Below are 17,323 nucleotides of genomic sequence, written 5' to 3' on the forward strand. Positions count from 1 at the left end.
AAAAAAGAAGTTGTCAGATATCAAAGTTGCCGTGAAAAAGCGAGACATAGCCCACCATCTGAGTGTCATATGAAAGCTTATTAGGGTACAGAGAAAAAAGAGGCACACAGTGGGTAAAAAGCACGAAATGTCAACTTCAATCTCGAAATTTCCACTTTAATCACGTAGTTTATTTTGTCACTAAAGTAGAACATCATAAACTTCATCTTAAAATCGTTTAATTAACCAGTTTCTCAAATCACATCGTAATTAAAGTAGCACATTAAATACTTTGTTTTGTATTTGATCTTCTGTGTGCTCTATGTGTGTGAATCACTACCTGCTTCTTAAACCGGCTTTCTCTTCCTCTGACAGGACACAGAATCCATTACATTCATGATATTACAGCTCTTTGAATAACTAAAATACTGAGATGTATACTGTGGCACCTGGCTGGGGTTCATGCCCAGCTGGGATGCCCAGGAAGACCGGAGGAGGGCTTGTGCCTCCTCCAGAACACGAGGGGGTGACCGCCCTGGTTGCTTTGGGGGCCACGGGTACAGAGCTTGGAAGCTCAACCCTGTAGGGGCCCGTGGTCACCGCCAGGGGGCGCCCCGATGCCTTGGGAGCCCTGGACCTCAGCACTTCCGTCACACACGGAAGTGCTGGGGGGAAGAGGATTGGGGACACCCAGAGGACTTCCGGGTACACTGCCAGAGCTTCCGCCACACAGGGGTGTGTCAACGGAGGCTCCTCAGGAAGCACCTGGAGTCCATCCGGGGGTGTATAAAAGGGGCCGCCTCCCTCCATTCAATGGCAAGAGTCGGGTGGAAGTAGGACGGAGCTCAGAGGAGAGGAGTGGAGGCGGACCAGAGACTGAGAAGGCATTGTGTTGTGTGGCCAAGGACTGAAGGGGTGATTGGTGCCGAGGCACTGGGTTTGTGCACTTCGAACTTGTAAATAATATTGTAAATAAACGTTTGTGTGGTGAAACCATCATGTCTACCTGTCTGTGTCCGGGCTGTTCCCCACAATACGTGATATAATTTTCATGATGATAGGAGTTAAAGCACGTTATTAAACATGGGAACACTGTGGTGCAGTGATTGTGCGCGACCTTCGATGAAATAATTAATTGCAGCAGTACTCAGGGGCGACTCTAGGCTTGTGGCGGCCCTGGGCAGAGAAAGAATCGGTGGCCCCTTTGCCCGCCAATGTCAATATGGTATCTTATACACGGTGGATGGCCACGTCCATTGCAGACACTACATAGCTGCCTCTTGCTGATGACACAAGCATTTAACTTTTGCCGAAATTTGCTGCTGTGTTTTTAGCTGTGTCGTTATTTTCTCTTTCTGTTTTATATTCAATATATATTGATGTGGTGGCCCCTGGGATTTGGTGGCCCTGTGCAGGTGCACAGTTTGCAAATGCCTAAGGCCGCTCCTGCAATACTGTCTCTTTCAAACGTACTAACCTCCAATTCCTGTCCTTCCTTTTCTTTCTCCAAGTAACCGATTGCCACACAATCAGCTCTGTAATAGACGTTAAGCCATCTGTAAGTTTATAACACCGATTCTTCAAAACTTTTAAGGACCATTGAGATACCTTCAAAGTACATGTTTAATTATTCTATCGTTCACGCCTGTCCCAGTGAAGCATACAGTGCTTTTATCTGTATAATATAATAAACATATTTTGCTGCATTTCATCTTAAAAATGATATCGTCATCATATGTAAATACGCGCTTTATAAAGTGCCTGAGGTTGTGCAATATTATAACTGTAGTGCAAGTTTACAGTGAGGTGGTTGTACTTATAAGTCCAAACAGGTCTACAAGGAGCAGTTGATGGACTGATTGGGTGCGTTTAGAGCTCTTGGGATGAAACTCTTTCTGAACCGCGAGGTCCGTACAGGAAAGGTTTGAAGTGTTTGTCGTGTGAGAAGCAGTTCAAATAGGTAGCATGGCTTAGGCCGCGTGTGCTAAGCCGATACTAAGCTAAACTGTATACCGATAATTCTCTTTCCGATCAGCTGCTCCGAGTGGTGCAGTGAGAGTAATATGGAAAAAGATGATCTCTGTGGCAACCCCTAACAGGAGCAGCTGAAAGAAGAAGAAGAAGGTGCAGTGAGAGTAACAACGTTAAAGCAGTTATGGTATTTGGAATAGTTTGACCATTCCGTGGACCATTATATTGTTACTGGTTAATTACAATCAGATGCATTGACTAATAAACAATATGCCGTTAATTTCAGTGTATTTATAAAGATGCGTCAGGGACTTGGATCTGAAAAAGAATGATAAACCACACAGGAACAAGAGCACTGCTTTGACGCTGGGTGCCGCCCGTCTGCAAAACAGTTCTACAAGGAGCAGTTGATGGACTGATTGGGTGCGTTTAGAGCTCTTGGGATGAAACTCTTTCTGAACCGCGAGGTCCGTACAGGAAAGGTTTGAAGCGTTTGCCATGTGAGAAGCGGAGAACTTGCATACGACAGGGTATGAGGTACCGTGGAAATTTGCGTGGCTTTATGCGAAGTTTAGGCTTTATATATCGCGATTTGAACTTGGAAACGTTCTTACGCAACATTTCTGTGCATACGCACCATTTATACATGAGGCCCCTGATCTGGGCTGAATTTTATGGACTTACAGACTTTTTCTATATTAGACACTATTTGGGGGAACCATCATTACTGTCTCATCCCACATTTCTAGGGTGTGGTCTCCAAGGTTGTGACCTCATGTTCATCAGCACAATGAGATAAAAAGTCAGTGTTTGCACTAAGCCTTCTCTAATCTGTGAGTAAATTCTTTAATCTTTAGAACAAACTCTGTCTTTGTTATTGATATTCTTTGTTATTGTTTCGAATTCTTGCCTGATTTTTGTCTGTGATTCTTGCCTGTCATCTGGGTTTCAGTCGCTTTGCTTATATTTTATTTGTTTTATAATGCCTTTTGTATTCATCTCTCAGTTCGACTCAATAAATTATCTGTTTCCTGCCAAGCCACCACACCTAGTTGTGCCACAGGTTTACATCTATAGGTATTGAGATTTGAACAGAGCAGGTCCAGCTTGATGTGTTCACAAATGGAGCATTCTGATAGAAGTCTGTTCCTTTCAAAGTTCCCCTGGTTGAAGTCACCAATATTCTTGGGTCAGAATGACTCATCATTAGAGTGTTAGTAACAGATTGCATTATTTCTGTTGCAGACTTAATAAACATCAATCAGGATGATGTAACTGATCTTCTTAGGCACTAAGGTGGACAAATTCACTCAGTATCTCATTGTCTGAATAACATATTTTAGTTTTAATTGTAATATACTTTCTCTTTTACTATAACTCATTCACAGAAATCTTTAGTTCACCTCTTGCCTCTTCCTCTCTGTCTGATCGTATCAGATGAAGCCCATCCAGAACTACAATAGCATCTGAAATAAGACATTTGAGTCATTTCTCTAAAGTATACAGAATGTTACAGCATCAGAACTCACTGTGACTTGCCATGAAATGTAAAAGTTCTTTCAAAAGGGATCAACTATTCTACATTTATGGAAACAAGTCAGTCCTTAATTCTTTCCACACTATTTTTATACTTGCTCAGGATCTTCACCCTTTCCATCCTTAAACAACTTTTTTCTGTGATAATTTAGAGCAGAGCTCCACAGACGGCAGTGATTGCAGTGCTACCAGCTGAGTGCTGGAATATTTGATATATCCTACTTAACTTTCCTTACAGTTTCTTATATTCTCAGACGTTATAAACGTAAGGCAGCCTTCTGATCCTTTTTGCATACCATGTGCCATCTTTCAAGTTCGCCGTTCATCCAAAACGCAGTCTAGATGGGCATCTGCAATGACTGCAGCATATCTTCAATTTAAAAATGGATTGCAACAAGCCAGAAGGCAAATTGTAACATTATATTAATTGATTAATAATTATTAAAAAAAAATGAGAGAGCTCCTGTATAAGGCAACCACCTGGGCAGCACCCAGAAATGTTCAGGTCATCATTTAGTTTCTATGTATTTTTTGATGTTCTTCAGTGTTTCTTGTGCTTTGAGGCTGAGGAGTAGGTCCTTTAGGAGTTTATTGATTATTGCTGGTGTTTCTAAAAATTGCTTTCTTTGATTCTAGTTTCTGGATACCTTGCTTCTGGTTATAGGATTTCTGGTTACTAGATTATGCATTGGACTTGTCTGCTTTGAGTTGCATTTTTAGACAAATCCTTTTTTTCCTGGCCCAGTGTTGTTTCTCTTTGTGGAGGCCATTTCCCCTTTTGTTATTATTGAGTGCAGAAATCATAACAACAGACTCAACTCCTCAAACAAGAAGAATGACCTACTCATCCATTAAAATCATCTAGATTATATTATTAGCGCACTGTAGCCATCTCATGCATGTCAAAACAGCAATAACAACAACAAAAGTAAGCAGACCACCTCATAAGACACAACCCACTAACCACATTGTGATCTGTGAGAACATCTTCATAAACAAGAGCAAATCACTTGTAGTTTTATTTAATTATGTTACTTTAATGGATGGTATTTGGGCACAAATAAGAATCGTGGGACAAATTAGTGATGATCAATATGTTTAATATTTATTTTTCGATAAAACATAGACAGGTGATCTTGATTGTGAACATAAACTTCTTAAATAAGGCTGTACTAAATTGTTTTTAATGAAAAAGAGTCTTTATAAAAGTTAAAGTTCTGAAAAGACATAACTGCAACCCTTCACTCTTCAGAGGGCATCTGATAGGTCATCAGCTAATGAAAGTGTGATATTGCAGCAGAAGCAGGAACATGTCAGTAGACACAGATGCAACTCAATTGGGCTCCAAGACACCACAAAAGAACACATGCAATAAGCACAAATAAATGTAGAAAAACCAGCTAAGTCAGAAATGCATTATAATCTAATAGACTAGCCCAAGCTAGCTAGAGATTATGACAACCAGACTCTAAAATGTTAAATCTAAACCAGTTAGCTATGTTATTGGCATAATAATTGATAGTTACAGTATAATTTTGTGGTATAATGGGTTCGCGGCTCAGAAAAGGCAGCCGTTTTAATAAATAAATAATTAATTGGCAGGCCCAATCATCATGGGTGTACATGCTCACGCAGCTATCCGGGGGTTGGCGGACTAATTGGGCTGAGATGCACCTGCATGTGTCTCAATTGCTTCATTAGGTTCCTTCAGTGCACGTTGAGACTCGACATGGCATATAAGAAAGAGCCGGCCTGAGAAAAAGGCAAATCGCAAAGAAAACAAAAGGAATAACAGAAGAAAAAGAAAAGAGGTTAAAGAAAGGAGTGAGAAGGCAGGAAGCAGAGTGAGCTGGTGCGAGTGAACGAGAGAGAGAGAGAGAGTGAGAGACAGAGAGAAAGGCGATACTCAGGGGCAGAATTGAGACCACTTCTGTCACACGATCAGAGAGCTTGGGTGACCAAAGCGCTACTCGGTTGGAGTGACTCTGTGTAAGGCAGTTAGAGCTGCAGGGGTAATGGAAGACTCAGTGATGCGTCCCGTGGGGAAGCCGTGGACCACCGGGACGTGAGCCTCGCAGCAGGAGTCAGAGGCCCAAGGATGGTGCCCTGCTGGGAACCAGAGGCAGCTACAGGGGCCCGAGCCTAGGATCAATGCGGAAGGTTGGCTAAACTGCTGGTTAGGTGCCTCCTTAGCTACAGGGTCCTGCTTAGGGTTAAGCCCAGGTGATGTCAACTTTTAAAGGGGTGCATCAGAGTTCATGTTTTTAAAGACAACTTCCTGTGTTTTTTAATGTTATTTTAATGGATTATTTATTTGACTGATTTTAGCACCTTTCAGCACCTTTAATTTTATGGATTATTTATTTATTGAAGAGTTAGAACTGCACAATTTTTGAACACTGTTGGTTTTGATGGTTTTAATAAAAGCATTGGAACCTTTATGCACCTATCCCTTGCTTTGTGTTTTATATCCTCATCTGCTAGGCTCGTCCCTCGGGTACATAATCACGGTAGCAGGTTCAAGAGGCTCCCCAGAAGGATCCAGTAGCGTGGAGCCGACCCACACCAACACAAATTTACAAAAAACATTTCAATCTGCTCTTTCTTAACTGGTGGTGCTAGGCTGTTTGTTCTCTGATGTAGAGATGTTTGTGACTTGGGCACATACAGGGTGTGGACAATAAATGGCAAAACAATATAAAACAATAATTGCAGTGGATCCAGGTGGTTATTTTAAACTAAGCTCTTGAACTCCTTTAGTTGCTTTTCACAATCTGCATGAAGTTATGGCAAGCTTATTCTAATCACAGGTACTATAGTATAGAAAATTGTATTATGAGATTTTTCAGGAAAGGAAAATGGAAGTTTCAAGGTAAGGTTGTCCAGCTTACTAATCATGCCAGAGTGTGCCAGCACGTTATGTGTTGATTAATGCAATGCAAATAATAATTTTAATGTACTATACATGTGACAATAATGACCCTAAAAACCTATAAACTCTATAACCCTATGACAAAGTAACTAAATCACAGTTACAACTGCATCCCAAAGGTAAATGCCAATTAGCAGTATGTGTCAGCCATAAGAGTGTGACAATTAGCACTTTGATATGTGAGTTTACAAAGCAACATGAAGAAGCTAGCAAAGTTCTAAAGATACCAAATAGTCAGTGCTCAAGTTGCAGATGCATTTTTCGGAAACTGCAAAATTATTTAATGTGTCAAGGTGATTTGGTCTATTAAATAACTACCACATTTGACAAACACGAACAAACTGCATTGAAGCAGAGAAACCACTGTCACAGGCCAAAGCTCACTGGAGACGTCACAATGCAGTTGCTAAATGCTACAAAAGTTCAGTCTCAACAATCAGGACAGAATTGAATCTGCTTTGCTATGACCCAGTCCCAACAGAAACTGCTCTTTGTGAGCTTCCCAAAGCTGGAGTTTGTGGCTGGGCCATCATTCAGGGACTACGAGTTTCAAAGTCCAGTGCACAAAGATGCATGACCTTGAGTAAGGAGAACAAAACCTGTGATACTGAGCAAAATAAGTAAGTAATATTGTTTGCTAAATCATCTTCCTCCCTGTTTCCCTCATTCCGGACACGTATATGTTAGGAGAAAGTCAAAAGAATGCTTTCAGCATGTAATTTCTTCATAATTTGAAACAAATCAATTATGTCCCCTCTTAATCTCCCTTTGCCTGAACTGAAAAGGCTTAGTTCCTTCTATCTTTCCTCACCGCTCATTCCTCTCCTCTCTGTCCCCTGTTTCCCTGATGTTGCTCATCTCTGTACTTTCTTTAGCACTACTATGATTTTTTTATGCAATATTGAGCCCAAAAAGTACACAGTACTCCAGGTGAGGCCTCACCAGTTTGTTAAATAACTTAAGCATAACTTTCCTTAACGTCTACTCCAAATGTTAGGCTGTATAACCTAATATCTTATTAGCCTTCTTAATGGTTTTTGTCTGGATGTAGAAAGTGATACGTCCAGTACAACTCTTTGGTCTTTCTCATAAGGTCTATGTTCAAGTTTTCAACCTTCCATCCAGTGGCATAGCTGGGGGGGCAGTCAAGGGGGGACATCTGCCCCCGGGCGCAGCATCCAGGGGGCACCAAATTGATGTTCCTTTCCCTTACCCATTGCATTTTGGCAAACAGAAGGGGGCACAAAATCTTCAGTTGTCCCCGGGTGCTAAAAACCCTAGCTACGCCTCTGCTTCCATCGGGTATTCATCTAAGTCTTTTAATTTTTACATGTAATACTTTGCACTTACTATATTTACCGTATATACTCACATAAAAGTTGGGTCTTGAAACCTGAAAAATTGATCATAAAATCAAACCCCAACTTATACGACCGTTCAAAAATATGACACTTTATTTTTTTTTTTTTACATCTTCTTGTTTCCTACAATCTCGCCCCAGTTTCTCAGACGCATAGAATTTTTTTGCAGCAGCACACTTACCAATTTCTTTCGCTACTTCAACAACTTTAATTTAAAACCAGCTTCATATTTTCTTCTGATCGAATGCTCCACCGTAGATAAGGGATTCTCTTACGATAAAGGTGTATGAGGGTGTGAGATCCAAAAAACACAAATCAGTGCAAACGTCGCTTCGGAATAGTTCGGGTATTACCGCGTAGTCACGTAGGCACAAATACATAGAAGAAAAAGGCAGTGTGTTCTGTGGTTACTCTCTCAGGTGGGTGTTAGCATATCATAATCTCTTGGACCAATAGCGTGAGTTTTCCACATTCGACTTATACGACCGACATTAATATACTGGAAATTATATGGTAAAATCAAGCCCCAACTTACTGTATATATGGAAGAACTTAAATGCGAGTATATACGATATATTACATTTCATCTGCCACAAATCTGCCTAAGCCTGTGTTCTGTCCAGGTCCCACTGTAATAGTTCTGCTGATTCTTCATAAAATGCCCTCCAGCCAGTTTGGTATCATCTGGAAATGTAACCAACTTGCTATTGATATTCTTATCAAGGTCATTTATGGATATTAAAAGAAAATCAGCAGCTCAAGCACCTGTGTTAACATCACCTAACTGAGGTTCCTTGGACTTTAACCCATGGCTTTTGATGTTAAACTAATTTTGGACACATACTGAATCGTGAATTCCAAATTCTTTAAAACTGAACCCTTGGCTCACATGTGGGACTTTATCAAAAGCAATTGGAAAATCAAGATCAATAACATCATTTGCAACTCCCTGATCATATGCTGTAGTTACTTCTTGAAACAATTCCGGTATGTTAATGAAACATGTTCTTCTCCTTCTAAATACAACTGACTGCTCACTAATACTCCTGTATGTGACCAGACAACACATGAAAGTCAAATTGGAGTTTGCAAAAAGGCACCTAAAGGACTCTCTGGCTATGAGAAACAAGATCCTCTGGACTGATGAATCCAAGATTGACCTGTTTGGCCTCTATTCTGAGTGTCACATCTGGTGGAAACCAGGTACTGCTCATCACTTGTGCAACACCATTCCAACAGTAAAGCATGGAGGTGGAATCATTACGCTGTGGGGTTGTCTTTCAGTAGCAGGGACTGGGAGACTAGTCAGGGTTGAGGGAAAGCTGAAGATAGCACAGTACAGCGATATCCTTAATGAAAACCTGCTCCAGTGAACTCTGGACCTCAGACTGGGCCAAAGGTTTGCCTTCCAGCAGGACAATGACCCTAAGCATGAAGCAAAGACAACATAGACACAGCGGTTTTGGGACAACTCTGTGAGTGGCCTTGAGTGGCCCAGCCAATCTTGAACCCATTCAAACATCTCTGTAGAGGCCTAAAAACAGCTGTCCATTATTGTTTCCATCCAACCTGACCAAGCCTGAGAGGATCTATAGAGAAGAATGACAGAAAATCCCCAAATCCTGATGAGCAAAGCATGTCACGTCAAATCTAAGAAGACTCCAGGCTGTAATCACTGCTAAAGAGGCTTCAGCTAAGTACTGAGGGAAAGGTCTGAACACTTGTGTGAATAAGAGTTCAGTTTTTTTATTTGTAATAAAATTGAAAAAATGTCTGAATTTTAATTTGGCACTCTGGAGTATTGAGTGTTGCTTTATGAGTGAAAAAATCAATGTAAATGATTTTAGCATAAGGCTTTAACAAAACAAAATGTGAAAGAAATGAAGGGGCCTGAATACTTTCTGAAGGCACTGTGTGTGGGCCTCCAGGGAGCAGACCTCCAGAATGTTAAAAATCAAACTGAACTTGCATTGTACTGCACTCGTTTTTAAAATTTAAAAATTTGCTTAGTCTTTCTTTCAATTAAATAAAAGTTTAAAAGAACAGCATTACTTGTTGTTTAGTACCCACTGAAGCTCTGTGAGTGCCTCGATTTGCTCTTCACCTTCTTCTTGCTGTTCCTCACTGATGCTTCACCACCTGCTAAATACAGTATGTCTTTATTTGTACTGAACTTTCCCTCTGATCTGCTTTTCTAGGTGACTTCCTTTCTAGCCGAACTCAATACCTGTTTAAATGCCCCCTTTGCTTCGAATGTGCTCTTTCCACTCACCAGTGAAAGCCCCCTGCTCACGTCTGGTGTAACTGACATAACTACAATTCTTTTTTCTACCCTTCACTGTCCACATAAGTCTCCACATTGAGAAATGAGTCATTTTTTTTTTTTAAATAATAGGCGGAATAAGCAACAAGATGAGACATCCATTGACTTCCAACAGATGTCTCCCAAAAACACAGGAGGTGTTACCCTCAGTAAGTCTGACACCGTCTGTCCCCCCAACGAGAGCCACAGTACGACTTCTTTAAATGCATTAATGCCCCAGCTGACTAGAATGTCTTGCACGTTCTCAAAGGTGCTCAGAGTAGAAGCGCAGTTGTGTTGAATTTGTCTATTTTTAGACAACAAACATGATCTTTTGCTTTTGTTTAAGTGAGAGTTTTCCCAGCAACTGAACTCGGCTGCATACAGTGAAATCTAAAAGGCCGTATTGTGTGGTGAAAATACAGAACCAATTCACTCCAACCTGGAGACGGTCCCAGCCATAAAAGGGCACTTTCAGAATAGTTGGCTTGGTCTGTCCTAATAAAACTTCCTCAATTTAAAGGAATTGCACTGCTAACACAAATTCTTTTCTAAATTTACAATAAACTGAAAAGCATTTTTGGGTTTGGAGAGATAGAGGTGGGGTGAGAAGGGGGGTGATGAGATGGAAGAGCCGCAATCCTTAAAGTTCGCATTTTCTGAAAACCCTTTTGAATGTGTCATTGTTCAAATAAGAACTCCTCATACACAGTGTGACTGTTGTGTTCGGGTAATTAGACCCTGCATATTAATTAAGGCTCAGGCCCGTTACAATGATAGGAAAAATAATAGCAGTCAAAAGCCATGGCTGAATCACCGACGCCGCACTTGAAAGGGGACACAAGACAGTTTTTTTTTGTCTTTCTGACATTTTTCCATTCACATTAAGATGAAGATTTGTGTTTTTTGTGCACCCTGAAGCTGAGTCATTAGAGTTTGTGTCTCATTGGCTGACAATTTAATTGCCTTTGAAAAAAACTTCTATGAAGATGTTGCATGAAAGCAAAAGTTTTCTTTTTACCCTTCAGGCTATAGAAATTTATGAAAAATCAATAGAATAGATGTAAAGTTTGGATGCTGAACACCAGCTCTCCAAATCAGTGCCCCTATTTAGAAAGAAATAACAAAAAAAAAACCCTGTAAAATATGAATTCTGAAGAAGTAGAGAGACTATGTGAGTAACAAAAGTAAGCCTTTCTTTACATTTACCTTTACTTATTTAGTAGACACAACAGATCCACAGAGGACTAGAAAAATTTTCAGTGTTGGTGATGTATTGGAATTAGTCTGCCATGGATAGTCAGCAGAATACATTACTAATAAAAGCATTTAAATAAACCATTTGTCTGTTTAAATGTCATCATCAGTACCACAAATGTAGAAAATTAAAACAAATCACAAACACCAAGTGGGCAAATTATTAGTCTTATCCAATGCAGTTATCTCATCAGCCAGTCATGTGGCAGCAGGTACAAAATGAAGCAGATTACAGGTCAGGAGCTTCAGTTAAACTTCACGTCAATCACCAGAATGGGGATAAAATGGGTATCCGTCAATAAGGGAGTGCACATAAAGGCGACCTTCAAAAGGGCGACCTCAATTGGGCGCGGCGAATAAAAGCGCACATAAATAAAAGCGATCTTCAAAAAGGCGACCTCAATTGAGCGCCGAATAACTGCACGCATAAATAAAGGAGTGCTTCAAAAGGGTGACGTCAATTGGGCGCAGCGAATAAAGGCAAACGCAACAAAATTATTACAGAAAATGTATTAGATAAAGGCAATGATTGAACGTATAAAAAGGTGAAAGCAAGAATATTAAAACATCCAATTAATTAATGCATGAACTTCTAACGAACTACTTCTAATGAACTATTTCTAAAGCTCTCTATATTTCGTTGTTTTCAAAATTACAGAAAATTAGATTAAGGCAATGACTGAATGTATAAAAAGGTGAAAGCAAGTTACACTTGAAGCTGTAGATTATGTGCAATGCCACGTAGATATTCGAGATGCGGTCTATTAGCATAATCAAGGACAATTAATTTAATTCGCTCCGAAGGTCATCCTTTTGAAGCTCGCCTTTATTTACGCGCACCTTTATTCAGCGCTCAATTGAGGTCGCCCTTTTGAAGATTGCTTTTATTTATGTGCGCTTTTATTCTCCGCGCCCAATTGAGGTCGCCCTTTTGAAGGTCGCCTTTTTGTGCGCGCCCTTATTGAATAGAACCGATAAAATGCCATCTCAGTGATTTTCACCATGGCATGGTGGTTGGTGCCAGATGGGCTGGTTTGAGTATTTCTGTAACTGCTGATCTCCTGGGAGTTTCACAAACAACATTCTCTAGAGTTTACTCAGAATGGTTTGAGAGAAAAAGACAAATTCAGTGAGCAGCAGCTCTGCAGACAGAAACATCTTGTTGATGAGAGGGGTCAGAGGAGAATGGCCAGGCTGGTTTGAGCTGACAGAAAGGCTACTGTAACTCAGATAACCACTCAGTACAACTGTGGGGAGAAGAAAAGTGGGGACTGCACAACACGTCAAACCTTGATGTGGGTGGGCTGCAACAGGTTCCGTTTCTATCTGCCGAGTTCAGAAAGCTGACGCTGCAGTGGGCACTGGCTCACCAAAACTGGACAACTGAAGACTGGAAAAATGAATCTCGATTTCTATTGAGGCACACAGATATTTAGGTCAGAATTTGGTACCGACAGCATGGATCCATGCACACCAGGTTGCTTGCAGTGGTGGTGGTGTAATGGTGTGGAGAATGTTTTCTTGGCACAGTTTGGGCAAGTTAATGCCAAACAATCACCACTTGAGTGCCACGTCCTATCTGTTGCTAATCGTGTGCTACTTCCAGCATGATAATACTCTATTCCACAAAACAAAAGTAATCTCAAACTGGTTTCATGAACATGACAATGAGTTCACTGTTCTTCAGTGGCCTTCCCAGTCACCAGATCAAAATCCATTAGAACACTTTTGAGATGTGGTAGAACAGGAGATTTGCAACATGAAAGTGCAGCAGACAAATCTGCAGAACTTGTGTGATGCAGTCATATCAGCATGGACCAGAATCTCAAAGAAATGTTTCCAAAATCTTGTAGAATCCATGTCATGAAGAATTGAGGCTGTTTTTAGAGCAAAAGGAAGTTCAACTGAGCATTAGTATACAGCAGTGGGCCTAACAGTTTCCTCAGTAAGTGTAAGTGGACCAGCACAGTGGTGCCCAATAGCTTCAGAGGTCTGGTCCACTTCTTTGCTCAGGCTCTATCTGTGTGGAGTTTGCACATTCTCTGTGTGCATTTTACCCAAAGAGTCAGGTAGTTGAGAGACACTTTGAATTAGTACTGAAAAGAAACATTAAACTGATATATTTTTATATGTTACTTACCCCATGTTGTTTGTCCAAGAGATAACAAAAGTTCTGTCAGAATGGCTGTCTATGGAGACTTAACACTGGGCCACAGCAAACAATATTAAAATGTCCATGAAAAAAATCTCATCTTATTCATGTCACATAATCCGCATGTGAAGTTATCCAGTCGTATGCTTATGTTACCGACCTCAGGCCTGGGGGAACCATTTCCAGGTACAAGCCACTGTTGCTACAGGGTGTAGCCACAGCAATATGGTCAAAAAGCATAAAAGAAACAGGCAGTCGTCACAAGTCCCAGACCATACTTCTGTTCTTTTTTATACTCCTTTACCCAGAAATATATAAATGCTTCAGTTTCTGCATAGATCAACATGGCAATCAGTGAAACAATGGTGCAAGCCAATTTCCTCTGCATAACAAATAGTGTAAACACATTTACTTTGAGTACTTGATTAGAAACCAATGTCCCCAGAACTGGTTAATTTTCTAAGGAAGCAGACAGTTCTGTATCCCCACATTGTGTGTAGATGAGATACTAAATCAAAGCAGTCTGACTATTTAGCAAGGCAGGTAAATATTTGTGTCCTGTAGATAGCCATCAACAATAACCTGTAGAAGAATTTTCCAGAAATTCTGTCTTTTCTTTAAAACACTGGTTTATAGCCCATTACACTAAGCCAGGGGTAGGCAACGTCGGTCCTGGTGAGCCGCAGTGGCTACAGGTTTTCATTCAACCCAATTGCTTAATTAGAAACCAATCATTGCCAATCTCAGACCTTATTTAATTTTATGGCTTGTTAGTCTGTGCAATGTAAGGCTTTTATATCGTAGATTTTTTTCCTTTCCAAGGATATCATCCAAATGATTTGAAGCCTAAAACAGATCATTTTCAGTCTGTCACATTTTTCTATTAAGTATTTTATTAAATCAAACCGTGCATGATGAACACACACAGATGTAATTGGAAAAAAGCTAGCTGGAGAACTGCTGGCTGCTTTGTCTTTTACATCTTATTGCTAATAAGGAGCAATTAAAAACACTGAATGCAGCAGTTTAAGATTGAAATAAGCAATTAAGGTTGGAGAACCTTAACAAGCGAGACCACTAAAATGAAGCATTAAAATGTCACTTAAGCAATATGTGCTTCATCAGCAATAATTGAGTTCTCGTTAAAGAACTGGGTTGGAACAAAAACCTGCACATACTGTGGCACTCCAGGACCGACGTTGCCTACCCCTGCACTAAGCAACACACAGAAATGTCATTTTCTTTAAAACACTGAATTCTAGCCCATTACACTTACAATGGGGGATACGCATGTTTGTTTGTTTTTTTTTTAATTATATTGAATTATTATCTCTGTAAAATCAAAGCAGTGCATACAGAGAAACCACAGTCACATGGGAACAAGCTTTTGAATTGACCAATGAATAAGGGAAAGAGGTTGGTCTTCAATGTCCGTGTCACTTTGCTTGTCCCAGGACACTGTTTTTGACTCACTGCAGAAATTGCCACATCAAATGGCTAATTTCACAAGGCACATTATGACGACAATTTACAAGATCTGGCCCACTTTGCTCAAGAGGAAAGGGCAGTCTTTTAGCGTGTTATATTTCCAGGGTGTCATTTATGGCTTTTTTTTCGACTGTTAATTATCTCATAATTAGATTTAGAGATCCTAAAACTCCTTAGACCAATCAATGTGAATATTTAAAAAAATATATGCCTCTTTATCCAATAGTACCTGGTGCTGTTCATTGTATTTTCAGTTCAAAAATCTTCTGTAGTTTCATTAGACAGTATATCAAATCTTAATGTAAGATTTAATGAGACTGTCATCCCAGCATCTAAATGACAGAAAAATTCGACAGTATGGAGTGATCCTTACACGGGACCCATTTTTTTTATATTAGGCAGATTGTGCAGAGTGCCGCTGTTAAAATGTCTTCGACAGAGAATTACACGGCTCTGCAGCCGATAAACCAACCGCCTGTTGTGTTGGGATGTTTGGCAAATCATATCTGAGAATCGTTTGGACTGTGAAAGTGTTTATTATCAGTTCAAGAGTAATTAAAACCTTGTCAGGGTGTTTTCATGGTTTCCATTTGCTGATTTATACTCCTTTGCAGTTTCATCCGCCCTCACCAGATCTTCTAAGACAAATGTGACACATAAAGAGGAAGCAGGAGGAGGGGGACGCTTGGTGACATTTTCCACCCTTTCCTGGTTATTCATTCTCCTGCGGACAGATTTTTATTACTTAGCAATTGTTCATGCTGTCTTTACTCAGTACCTGTGTTGTAACTCTGAGGTTTTTCAAGTTGAAAAACAAATTTATGGCTTTATTATTCAAGGAATATTTTGCTTTGGGACACATTTCCTTAAATTGAGCATTATATTTATAAAGTCATGTTGCTGTCATTCTGTTTGTTATTTGAACTTCAACATTGCCATTTTTTTGTTTCTTGCAGGGTTGCTTTTTAAAAATTTTGTATCTGTTCCAAAAGTATACAGTACAAAAAAAGTTTATAACATGACAATGAAACATAAGTTCCAGTGAAACAAAATTAAGAAATGTAAAGGTCACATCAATTAGATAGATAGATAGATAGATAGATAGATAGATAGATAGATAGATAGATAGATAGATAGATAGATAGATAGATAGATAGATAGATAGATAGATAGATAGATAGATAGATAGATAGATAGATAGATAGATAGATATTTATTTGTCCCCAGGGGGAAATTTTGCTTTTTACAGACTTTTTTTAAATAAATAAATATATATACACACACACTATGGTATGAACACACACGAGAATGGCTAAAAAGACGTATTTCTGTTGGCATAAAGAAGCCCCCCAGTCATGTTTCTTGACACAATTCCCCTGAATAATTTGTTGTCTGAAAGTCCTCAGTGTTCGTGTGTCAGAGAGAGGATGTGCAGCTTTGTTCTTGTTCTTCTGCTGATGTTTCTCCCAGGGCCAATACACCATGAAGCCCCTGAACTGTTGGAGTCTCTGGAGTAACTTCTTAAAATAACCTGCAAACTACCACTCAATCTAAATAAAGGCTTAGGGGGCAATGTGCATTTTTTGGTCCTCATCCATAAAGGTGCCACATGTACTTATCTTGTCTTTCTAAGGACCATGCAGAACAACAGAAAGAGCTAAGAATTGGTATTAATTAATGCACAGTACATATTACTACCAGCATTAGTAGTAGTATTGTCACATATATGGAGTCAACTGAAATCCTCTGACCATCATGCAATATGTCACAAATATAATTGTGTTTTTAAATGATTGAGAGTGATGAGCAAAACAAGGAAGCTTCAATTCGCACAGCTTTTTGCAAAACACTAAAATTCCTTTCACTTGAGATTTCACAATTATAAAATGCAAAACTCACTATAAAAACTTCTTGCAGGGTTTAAAGAATTTTGTGGTAGAAAACAAGTAATGTTGCTCCCTAAAGACTCATTCACACAGCAGAATAATGGAGGTAATCACCGGCGCACGCATCAAATCAGTTCTGTTTATATATCTTTGAGCTCACAATGTAATTTTTAAAAATGTCACATACCGAATACGAGGTGAGACACAAAAATAACTAGATTGGTAAAAAAAAAAAAATTATTGATGAATTGCAGCATTCTAAACATTGTCACCTTCTATATATTCCCCCTCCTGATCTCAACACCGCTCCATACGTATCTTCCATTGATGAAACAGTGCTGGAAGTCTTCTTGCTTGAGGCTGTTCAACAGGCTTGCCATTTCTGGCTTCACTTCATCCACTGAAGAAAAATGTGTTCCCTTCAGGTCACTTTTGATTTTCGGGAACAAGTAAAAATCA

At 39.8% G+C, this 17,323-nt stretch overlaps 1 protein-coding gene across 1 annotated transcript in view; it reads left to right on the top strand.

The window, feature by feature from the left end:
- kbtbd12 (kelch repeat and BTB (POZ) domain containing 12) overlaps positions 1-17,323 on the top strand; it is a 108,347-nt gene that overhangs the window by 69,737 nt on the left and 21,287 nt on the right. The gene's annotated exons all lie outside the window — the stretch shown is intronic.

This window comes from Erpetoichthys calabaricus, chromosome 18, assembly GCF_900747795.2.
Source record: "Erpetoichthys calabaricus chromosome 18, fErpCal1.3, whole genome shotgun sequence".
Classification (NCBI taxonomy): Eukaryota; Metazoa; Chordata; class Cladistia; order Polypteriformes; family Polypteridae; genus Erpetoichthys; species Erpetoichthys calabaricus.